Source organism: Vipera berus (assembly GCF_964194415.1).
Source record: "Vipera berus genome assembly, chromosome: Z".
Taxonomy (NCBI): Eukaryota; Metazoa; Chordata; class Lepidosauria; order Squamata; family Viperidae; genus Vipera; species Vipera berus.
In genome coordinates this window covers 92967420-92978462 of record NC_138205.1, presented here as the reverse complement: position 1 = coordinate 92978462, position 11043 = coordinate 92967420, and positions in this window count along the sequence as shown.

Sequence of the window (11043 nt, the reverse complement as noted above, 5' to 3'; positions counted from 1 at the left end):
TATATGCCAAAACAGAAGCTAATAATAGTGTACAATCAGAAACTAAATTGAATTTATGCTACTAGTCTTTGCTTAATGACCACTTGTTCAAGGACCAAAATTTACAACAAGCACTGTTGTGCTACTTTTAAACAGTTCTTGAAATTCTGGCTGTTGCAGTATTGCCACAGTCACATGATCACTCCTCCCCACAACTGGCTTCCTGACAAGCAAAGTTAATGGGGAAGCTGGAAGGAACTCTCTTATCACATGAGGTTGCGGTCACATGAGATTCTCACTTAATGACTATGCACAAGTCACCTAAGAACAGCAATCAGGATTTTTGGAATTCATGCCATTAAGCAGCATGGTCATGTGATGTTATGCTTAACAACCATACCATTTAGAGATGGTCACAGTCACAATTACCATTTTTTTCTAGCAAGGATAGTCTGCATGAGTAGTATTCAGACTGTATGATTACCTGCTAGTGTGTAATGTTTCATTTGGTAAGTATTGGATCATATACCTTTTCATGTTTTAATAAATAGGTACATCATGAATTGAATATCATTAAATGCTACATATATAAGGACTTATCATCTCCTGAAAGTTATTCCTGAACCTCAAGTACTCACTGCTGAAACTGTGGAGATTTTAAGGTCAAGTCTTATTATGGATGTTTATAATAAGTGTTTTTCAAGCCAGAGTGTTAAAAAGAATTATGCAGAGTCAATGCCATTAATGTCAAACAAGATTTATATCTTTGTATAAAGAAGATCTGTAATTTGGCAAATTAAATCGATACTGGGAAGAGTGAGTCCTTGGGCATTGTTGCAATAACACCAAATGCAATGATCATGTAAGTCCTTCTGTTAGCTTTTCTATTGAATGCCCAAACAAAAGTCATTTGGATTTTTGTCAATCTACTGAGTTCAGTTAATTTTTCTATAATCATTGCAAACCCTAGCTGATGACTTATTTTCCCTCACCAATTCTGCAATTATATAGTAGCTTTGGTTTTATGTTAAATATTAATTTTAACTAATTAAAATACAGTTTTTCAAGTATTACAGAATATGATCAGCTAACCTCTAAAAGACCTTTATTCTTTTGTAGAAATAAAGCATTTCACACTCCTTGATTGAATGAAAAATTTGGCATTCGTTATAAAATATGATGTATTTCCACTTATCTAGAAGTTGCTCATATTTTAATGTGAAGTGCTACTTTCACATTTTTTCTTACTTTATTTATTACTTTTATATCCTGTCTTTTGTCCAAGAACCTAATATCAGTCCTTCTTTCTCATTATGCCAGGAATTCCTCTATTTCTAGTTTTCCATGCCTTAGCTTAACTCCCATTGCATTTTATCTGATTGGAACTTTTTCAGATTAAGAGCAGGTAGCAGTGGGTGGGGGGGAAGATACTTTTCACAATTTAAAAAAACATGCTCTGAAGCATAATAAAAAAAATCCTAATAAATTTCTAAAACACGTTCAGAAAAGTAAGAAAAAAGAAACTTTTTTTGCAAAACAAACTCTCAGGAAGTTGGGTGAAAAAAAGAATAGCATTTATGGTTCTATTTTAAAGATGCTAAAAAAAATTATGCTTGGTGGCGCACACAGCTTTTCCTTGAAAGAGTAAAAAAACTGATTTGGGAGATAAATAAAATCCTTTTTACAAAGTTGAAAAGGAATGGTTTATAGAACACCACTGATTAATAAAGACATGCCTTTTTCTTCAAGTCCTTATTGTACAATCAAATTTTCAAAATGTACAAACAAATCTCGCAGAGAACATTGTCAATATTTTGGAACATATTTATATTTACAATAGAATAGTTATTTTGATATTAAAAAATTAGCTGGAGGTATAGTTTATGTAACGATAAAGAAAGCTGAAAAAAAGGATATTATGTTGCCAAATTTTTATTGAGCTGTGCGTTGTCATGAGAACATTTTGACAAGGTAGTCCAATAGTTCAGGAGAGCATTATGTATGGCTGATTGCCACTTATGCAAGACCGATTTTTCAAGATAAAATATGTCAGGTATGTGATCTTTAAGAATGAGCCAATGATACGCCTCTTCTGAAAATGCTTTAGGGAATTATTAATTGAGAATTGGGTTTGTGTGTGTGGGGAGGGGAGGGAATGAAGACAAAAATGACTGGCAATTGACAAGTGAACTATTCATTACATGAACAAAATCATGATTAGGCTTTCCCTGATTGAGATATATACAAAGGCGCTTTATGACAATTTAGTAAATTGACTCATAGCAGGAAGAAGCAAACAAACTCCCAATGCATTGGATTACAGCACCCACCAGCCTTTCTCAGCATGGGCAATAGCCTGGCACGTTCTTCCATCAGTTGTGATCCATATTTTCTAGACATCAACCAGTAGAGTAATCTGACCTGGAGGTTTTAATAGGGCTGTCCCATGGGGTATTTCAATAATGAAATATACTGTATGCAGTCATAGTTGGAAAGTACTGCAGTGGTATATAATTTCATGTTCAAGGATTGAATAAACAATTTTGGTTGGCATTTTCCATTTATTATTATTTGAGAGTTCCTTAAATTGAATGAGTGTTGATGGACAAGATAAACTAAACGAAAAATACCAGGAAAAGGGGGGGGGAAATAAATATTCTGCATAGAGTTCCCCCATATTAAAAAGTGCCACAGTATCATTCATAATAACTGTAACTGCTTGGTATTTGGAGCCTCCTGGACAAAATCTGTTCCTCTAAGCATATAACTTAGCTTCACTGAATATAACAGACAAAAGGTAGGATTATCTTTGTACCATTGAGAAGTATCTGAGGCACTTGGGTTGATCATTGATTGAAGTGAATGGATCTTATTTTGATATTTTACTTGTTCACTAGTGAGAGTTTTCTGTAAAGATTTATGAGTCAGTGTTGATTCCTGATCACTAACTGAATAAGTCCTTCTAGTTATTTTGGCAAGATTTTGGAAGTGATTTGCCTTTGCCTGTTTCCCAGTTCTGAGAGATAGGGACTGTCCTAAGTCACCCAGTTATCATTTAGCCTCATGTGAGACAGAATAGAATAGAATAGAATAGAATAGAATAGAATAGAATAGAATAGAATAGAATAGAATAGAATAGAATAGAATAGAATAGAATAGAATAGAATAGAATAGAATGAGGTCTTTGGAGGTCTTCTAGTCCAATCATCCGCTCAAGCAGGAGAAACTATACCATTTCAGATAAGTGACCGTCTAGTCTCTTCTTAAAAACTTCCAGTGATGGAGCGCCCATAATTTCTGATGGCAGACTGTTCCACTGGTTGATTGTCATCACTGTTAGGAAGTTTCTCCTTAGTTCCAGGTTGCTTCTCTCTTTGGTCATTTTCCAACCATTGTTTATTGTCTTTTCTTCTGGTGCTTTGGAAAATAAGTTGACCCTCTCTTCTTTGTGGTAGCCCCTCAAATACTGGAATATTGCTGTCATGTCACCCTTATTTCTTCTTTTCTTTAGACTAACCAAACCCAAATCCTGCAGCCCTTCTTCATGTGTTTTATTTTCCAGGCCTTTGATCATCTTAGTTGCTCTTCTCTGAACTTTTTCCAAGGTCTCAACATCTTTTTTCTAGTACAGTGACCAAAATTGGATGCAGTATTCCAGCTGTGGTCTTACTAGGGTTTTATAAAGTGGTATTAATACTTTGTGTGATCTTGATTCTATGCCTCTGTTTATACAGTCCAGGATTGTATTAGTTTTTTTGGCTGCAGCTGCACCCTGCTGGCTCATATTCAAGTGATCATTCACTAGGATTCCAAGGTCCCTCTCACAGTTACTGTTTTTGAGCCAGGTCTTGCCCAATCTGTACTTTGGTTTTTCCTGCCTAAATGTAAAACTTTGCTCTTCTCCACATTAAATTTTATTTTGTTGGATAGGACCCATTGTTCAAGTTTGTCAAGATCTTTTTGGATCCTGAGCTTGTTTTCTGAGGTGTTGGCTATTCCTGCCAGTTTAGTGTCATCTGCAATTTTTTTTTAAATTCCATTTATATCCCGCCCTTCTCCGAAGACTCAGGGCGGCTTACAAGCTCAGCAGTAGCCTTCATTCTATGTATATGCCTGCTTATTAGGGCTTTCACACACACCCCAAGCGGCATTATTACAAAGTCAGCTTAATTGCCCCCAACAATCTGGGTCCTCATTTTACCTACCTCGGAAGGATGGAAGGCTGAGTCAACCTTGAGCCTGGTGGGATGCGAACCTGCACTAATTGCAGGCAGCTGGTGTTCCTTAAGGAGGCATTAGCCCACTGCTCCACCAAGGTTCTATTCCCTCATCTAAGTCATTGATGAAGATATTGAAGAGTACTGGGCCTAAGATGGAGCATTGTGGTACCCCACTGCTTACTTCTCTCCATGTGGATGTAGTACCATTAAGGACTACTCATTGAGTGCAGGTTGTCAGCCAGCTACAAATTGGGGAATGGGCCACCGCTGTCTTCAAGCGGTTGCCTGTTCCCACCCTCGATGCTCTTCTTGCTCCCCCGGGGGCATAGGATTGCAGGACCCTGGGCTCAGGTTGGTTTATTTCAATGCCAGGTCAGTGGTGAACAAGGCTCCCCCCATACATGATCTTATTGAGGAGGAGAACGCGGACCTGGCTCGCATCACGGAGACCTGGTTGGGCCAAGAGGGGGGTGTCCCCCTCTCAGAACTATGCCCACTGGGCTTCCGAGTACTTCACCAGCTGCGGGCCCAGGGCAGGGGTGGGGGTTATTTTTTTTTATTGAAAAGTTTTATCATACATTTTATCTTTGACAGTCCCCCCTACCCCTCCCCTATCCCTCCCTCCTTAACCCTCCCCCCCTCCCCACCCCACCCCGACTTCCCAGAGCTAAGTACAAGGTATAAAAAAGAAAAAACAATCATAAACAACCATATGCTAACAACCATAGACTCTAAAATCTATCACTCTCTAGCTCACATAGGATAACTACAAACACTATTAATATAGAATATATAAAAAAAACACACAAAAAAATTCTCCTTATTCTCCTTATAAATCTCTAGCCAAACTGGGCTATGATCAGAAATAGTTCTTGCACATATCTTCACCTTCTTAATCCTTAAAAAAAAGTCATTAGTCCACAAAATGAAATCGATCCTGAAAAAAAGATTGATGTCTGTCAGAAAAAAAAAGGTATAATCCTTTTCATACGAATGTCTTTCACACCAAATATCTCACAGTTCCAAGTCATCCTTCATTTCAAAAAAGGATTTAGGCAGTCTAGCATGACTTGGGACGCGCTTAAAAGCTCCAGCCTTGTCCATCTGAACATCCAAAACACCATTCCAACCCCCCATAAAAATAAAAATTTTATAATCCAACTGGGTAAGCTTTGTATGAAATAAACTAAAAAAGTCAACTTGTTGTTAATTAGGAGCATATAATCCAACTAAAAGCATCTTTTTACCTACTAGCAGCAACTCTATCATAACATATCTTCCATGCTTATCTGCTTCAATTAAGTCCGCTGTTAAAGCACTTTTAAGATAAACAACCACTCCATTTTTCTTATTCATTGCAGAAGCAACAAATTGCGTGCCCAACCTTGAGTTCGATAAATACTTTTGGTCCACAACCCTAATATGCGTTTCTTGCAACCATATAACATCTATCTTGAATTGTTTTAAATATTAAAAAACTTTCTTCCTCTTCTGTGGTGAATTTAGTCCATCAACGTTCCAAGTTAAAAATTTAGTTGCCATGCATATCATCCCAAAGCTCTTGGAGCACTGCTTAAACAGGACTATCTTTTTTAGGCCGTGCTTCTCCCACTACTTGGCTGTAAGTACATTTTGGAAATTCCATAGACTTCTGCTGATCTTGTTCTTTTATTTTTTATTTTTGATCGTTTTAAAGCAGCACACGTCACCCTCTGCTCTCTAGAATCATCCAAAGAAGTTGTAGCTTGATCTCCTCCAGCACCATTCTCCTCTGTCTGTCCATCTTCAGCCTCTTGGTGTTCTCCTTCTCCAGATCCCTTTGCAGCTTCCAGAAGTGATAGTGGGGTTGCTTTTAAAACGTTATTGTAAAAATCACGTGCCTGCATCACAGTGGTCAAACGGTACCTTTTACCTTCATACATCACCATCAACCCAACTGGAATCTCCCATCTGAACCTTATATCTCGTTGCTTGAGCTCTTGCACTAAAAATGTAAAATCCTTCCTTCTCCTTAAAATCTTTGCAGGAATTTCTTTTAGAACCAAAACTTCTTGATCAGCAATCACGACTTTAGTACCATAAGCAGCTTGAATAACTTCGTCTCTAATTTCCCTCTTTACAAAATAAACCACCACATCTCTAGGTAGCTTTCTCTGTCTGGCAATCCATGAATTCACACAAAACACTTTATCCATGCCTCCCTTTATTTCAGATGCTGGCTGACTCAATACTACTTCCAGAGCCTCAGAAATCAGCTGCTTTAGATCTTCCTTAATATTCTCTTTTAAACCTCTGATTCTAACAGCATACTGCATCTGGTAATATTGAGCAAGACTCAATTCTTTGTCCATTTTGTCTCTTAAATCTTCATTTTCCAGTACTTTTGCTTCTAATATGGCATTTTTTTGAGTCAAATCTTCCACTTTTTCATCCAAATCTTCCACACATTCAGCCACTCTATACACTGAAGACAAAATGTCTACCTTCATCACTCTGAACTTCTCTTCCATCCTCTCTTCTATTCTCTCCTCCAGTTTCTCCAACTTCTCCTCCATCTTTGCAAATTTATCACCCATTGCTTCCAGAATTACCTGGGCATATTTTCCAAGAGCATCTTGTAAATCCTTTGGTGTCAATACATCAGGAAGAAGCAACGCTTGCAATGATGACTGTTGCACCGGAGAAGTTCCAGTACTCCAAAGCCGCCATCTTTACTTTCACTTACTACAAGTGAAAGTGGGTGGGGGTTATTATTAGGGAGAGTCTTTGTCCGTGAGTGGCCACTGTCCCTCAGATAGGCGGGTGTGAGTCTCTCCTTTTGAAGTGGGGTCCTGGAGTTCAGTTGGGCCTATTGATTACATATCTATCTCCCAGCTGCGTGTAATCGGCCCTGTCCAAGCTCCTCAACATCTTGCCCAGGTTGGTGATTGAGTTCCCCAGGCTTATAGTTCTGGGGGATTTCAATCTGCCTTCCGCAGGTGAAGTGTCTGAGTTGGCCCGGGAGTTCATGGCTTCCATGACAGCCATGGACCTGACTCAAATAATTCAAGTCTCGACCCATAATGGAGGGCACACACTCGACCTGGTTTTTATCTCTGGGCAGTGGATTAATGATCTGGGTAGGGGGGATTTAACCATCCAACCCCTGTCATGGTTCGATCATTTTCTCCTCCGGCTAGACTTAGTACACCACCCCCTGCTGCTGGGAGGTGGAACCGACCAGGTGGTTCCGCCCCAGGCACCTGATGGACCCTGAGAGGTTCCAGACAGAGCTTGGGACATTTCCTGCTTCCCTTGCCCACGACTCTGCCGAGGCCATAGTAGCAGCCTGGGAGAGGGCGGTTGCTGGGCCCTTGGATCAAGTTGTGCCTTTGTGGCCTCTGACCTGGCGCAGATCCCGGGTGACCCCCTGGTTCACCGAGGGACTCCGAGAGATGAAGCGCCGGAAAAGATGCCTAGAGAGCTGTTGGAGATCCAGCAGATCTGAATCTGACCGAACACAGCTAAGAACTTATCTTAAGTCTTACCTAGTGGCGATGGAAGCTGCAAAGCATGTTTACTTTTCTGCTCTCATTGCATCCTCAGATAACCGCCCAGCCACCCTGTTTAGAGTGACCCACTCACTGCTTAACCAGTGACCAAGGGATGACCCCTTGCAGGGTAGGACTGAGGAATTTGTACAGTATCTGCAGGACAAAATCGCTCAGATCTGGACTGGCTTGGACTCCAACTGGGTGGAATCCAGCAGAGTGGAGAGGGCAGGTCTTGGTTATACCATTTGGGGTGAGTTTGACCCTGTCTCTTTGAATGATGTGGACAGGATTATGCGTAAACTGAGTGCTACAACTTGTTTATTGGACCCATGTCCCTCCTGGCTAGTTTCGGCTGCTGGGGAGGTGACAGGGGGCTGGCTCCAGGCAGTTGTCAACACTTCATTGAGAGAGGGTGTCTTCCCCTCCACCTTAAAAGAGGCGGTGGTGAGGCCCCTTCTCAAGAAGCCTGCCCTGGACCCAACCTTGTTGAATAATTATCGTCCTGTCTCCAACCTTCGCTTTGCAGCGAAAGTTGTTGAGAGTGTTGTGGTGCATCAGCTCCCGCAATTCCTGGATGAAGCGGACTATCTGGACCTGTACCAGTCCGGTTTCAGGCCCGGTTACAGCACGGAAACAGCATTGGTCACACTGGTAGATGATCTCTGGTGGGCCTGGGACAGGGGTTGCTCCTCTGTCCTGGTCCTACTTGACCTCTCAGCAGTTTTTGATACCATCGACCATGGTATCCTGCTGCGACGGCTCGAGGGGTTGGGAGTGGGAGGCACTGTTTTACGGTGGTTCTCCTCCTACCTCTTGGGCTGTTCGCAGTTCGTATTGGCAGGGGGGCAGAGATCTACCCCGAGGCCCCTTTCTTGCGGGGTACCTCAGGGGTCAGTTCTCTCCCCCCTCCTGTTTAACATCTATATGAAGCCGCTGGATGAGATCATCTGTGGCTTTGGGGTGAGGTATCACCAATATCTGGATGATACCCAGTTGTTCATCTCCACCCCAAGCCAACCCAGTGATGCCCTTGCCATGATGTCCTGGTGCCTGGAGGCGGTGTGGGTCTGGATGGGAAGGAACAGACTCAGGCTGAACCCCTCCAAGACCGAGTGGCTGTGGATACTGGCATCTCATATTGTCCAACATGTTCCATCTCTTTTGATGGGGGGAGGTACTGCTCCCCTCAGAAAGGGCCCGCAACTTGGGTGTCCTCCTGAATTCACAGCTTAACTTGGAAGACCATCTAACTACTGTGACCAGGGGGGCCTTTGCACAGGTTCACCTGGTGTGCCAGTTGCGCCCCTTTTTGGACTGAGATGCCCTATGCATGGTCACCCACGCCCTTGTCTCACCTGGATTACTGTAATGCTTTCTACATGGGGCTGCCCTTGAAGTGCACCAGAGGCTTCAGCTGGTGCAAAATGCAGCTGCGTGGGTGTTTATGGGAAGATCTCGATACTCCCATGTTACACCACTCCTGCGTGAGCTGCATTGGCTTCCGGTTGCCCTCCGGGTGCAATTCAAGGTGCTGGTAATTACCTTTAAAGCCCTACATGGCTTAGGCCTGGGATACTTGTGAGACCACCTGCTGCCATTGTCAACCTCCCTTCGCCTGGTTCGCTCCCACAGAGTTGGCCTCCTCAGGGTTCCGTCAGCTAGGCAATGCCGGCTGGCGACCCCCAGGGGGAGAGCCTTCTCTGTGGGCGCACCAACCCTCTGGAATGAACTGCCTCCGGAGCTGCAGACAGCCGCTGACCTTCGGTCCTTCTGCCGTGACCTGAAGACATGGATATTCCAACAAGCGGGCCTGGACGGATTATGGTTTTAAATTTGGATTTTATTGGTATACTATGTCCACAGCATTTCTCTGGTCTACTAATTTAGTCACTTTATCAAAGAATGAAATAAGATTGGTTTACCATGATCTGTTTTTAATATACCCATGTTGTCTACTTTGTTTGCTTCTAGTTGTTTGCAGGTCTGTTTTTTGATTAACTTTTCCAGGATCTCCCCAGGTATTGATGTTAGATTGATTGGTCTGTAGTTTCCTTGAACTCATGGTCTCTGATTTTCTAGCTTGGTGCCTTTAATCACTGTACCAAACTGGAAAGACTATTGGATAGTTAAAATGAATTTTAAAAACTAGCAAAATGGTAAGCATATTAATGGATCTATTACCAGAAAAGAAAGTGAATGAAACAGAATAAGTAAAAGGATGAACAGAGTTGTGTTACATGATTTCCAAGATTCTTTCCAGCTATGATATAAGATTCTATAAATTGAAAACTAAATTATTTAAATTTAAATGTGAAATGTTTGGAAAGAGAAGGGAATGTTTATTTGTTGTGTTAAGAGCAGCAATATACAGGTGAAACTCGAAAAATTAGAATATCGTGCAAAAGTTCGTTTATTTCAGTAATGCAACTTAAAAGGGGAAACTAATATATGAGATAGACTCATTACATGCAAAGCAAGATAGTTCAAGCTGTGATTTGTCATAATTGTGATGATTATGGCATACAGCTCATGAAAACTCCAAATCCACAATCTCAGAAAATTAGAATATTGAGAAAAGGTGCAATATTCTAGGCTCAAAGTGTCCCACTCTAATCAGCTAATTAAGCCATAACATCTGCAAAGGGTTCCTGAGCCTTTAAATGGTCTCTCAGTCTGGTTCAGTAGGAATCACAATCATGGGGAAGACTGCTGACCTGACAGTTGTGCAGAAAACCATCATTGACACCCTCCATAAGGAGGGAAAGCCTCAAAAGGTAATTGCAAAAGAAGTTGGATGTTCCCAAAGTGCTGTATCAAAGCACATTAATAGAAAGTTATGTGGAAGGGAAAAGTGTGGAAGAAAAAGGTGCACAAGCAGCAGGGATGACCGCAGTCTGGAGAGGATTGTCAGGAAAAGGCCATTCAAAAGTGTTGGGGACTTTCACAAGGAGTGGACTGAGGCTGGAGTCAGGGCATCAAGAGCCACCACACACAGACGGATCCTGGACATGGGCTTCAAATGTCGTATTTCTCTTGTCAAGCCGCTCCTGAACAACAAACAATGTCAGAAGCGTCTTACCTGGGCTAAAGAAAAACAGACCTGGTCTGTTGCTCAGTGGTCCAAAGTCCTCTTTTCTGATGAGAGCAACTTTTGCATCTCATTTGGAAACCAAGGACCCAGAGTCTGGAGGAAGAATGGAGAGGCACACACTGCAAGATGCTTGAAGTCCAGTTTGAAGTTTCCACAGTCTGTGTTGATTTGGGGAGCCATGTCATCTGCTGATGTTGGTCCACTGTGCTTCATTAAGTCC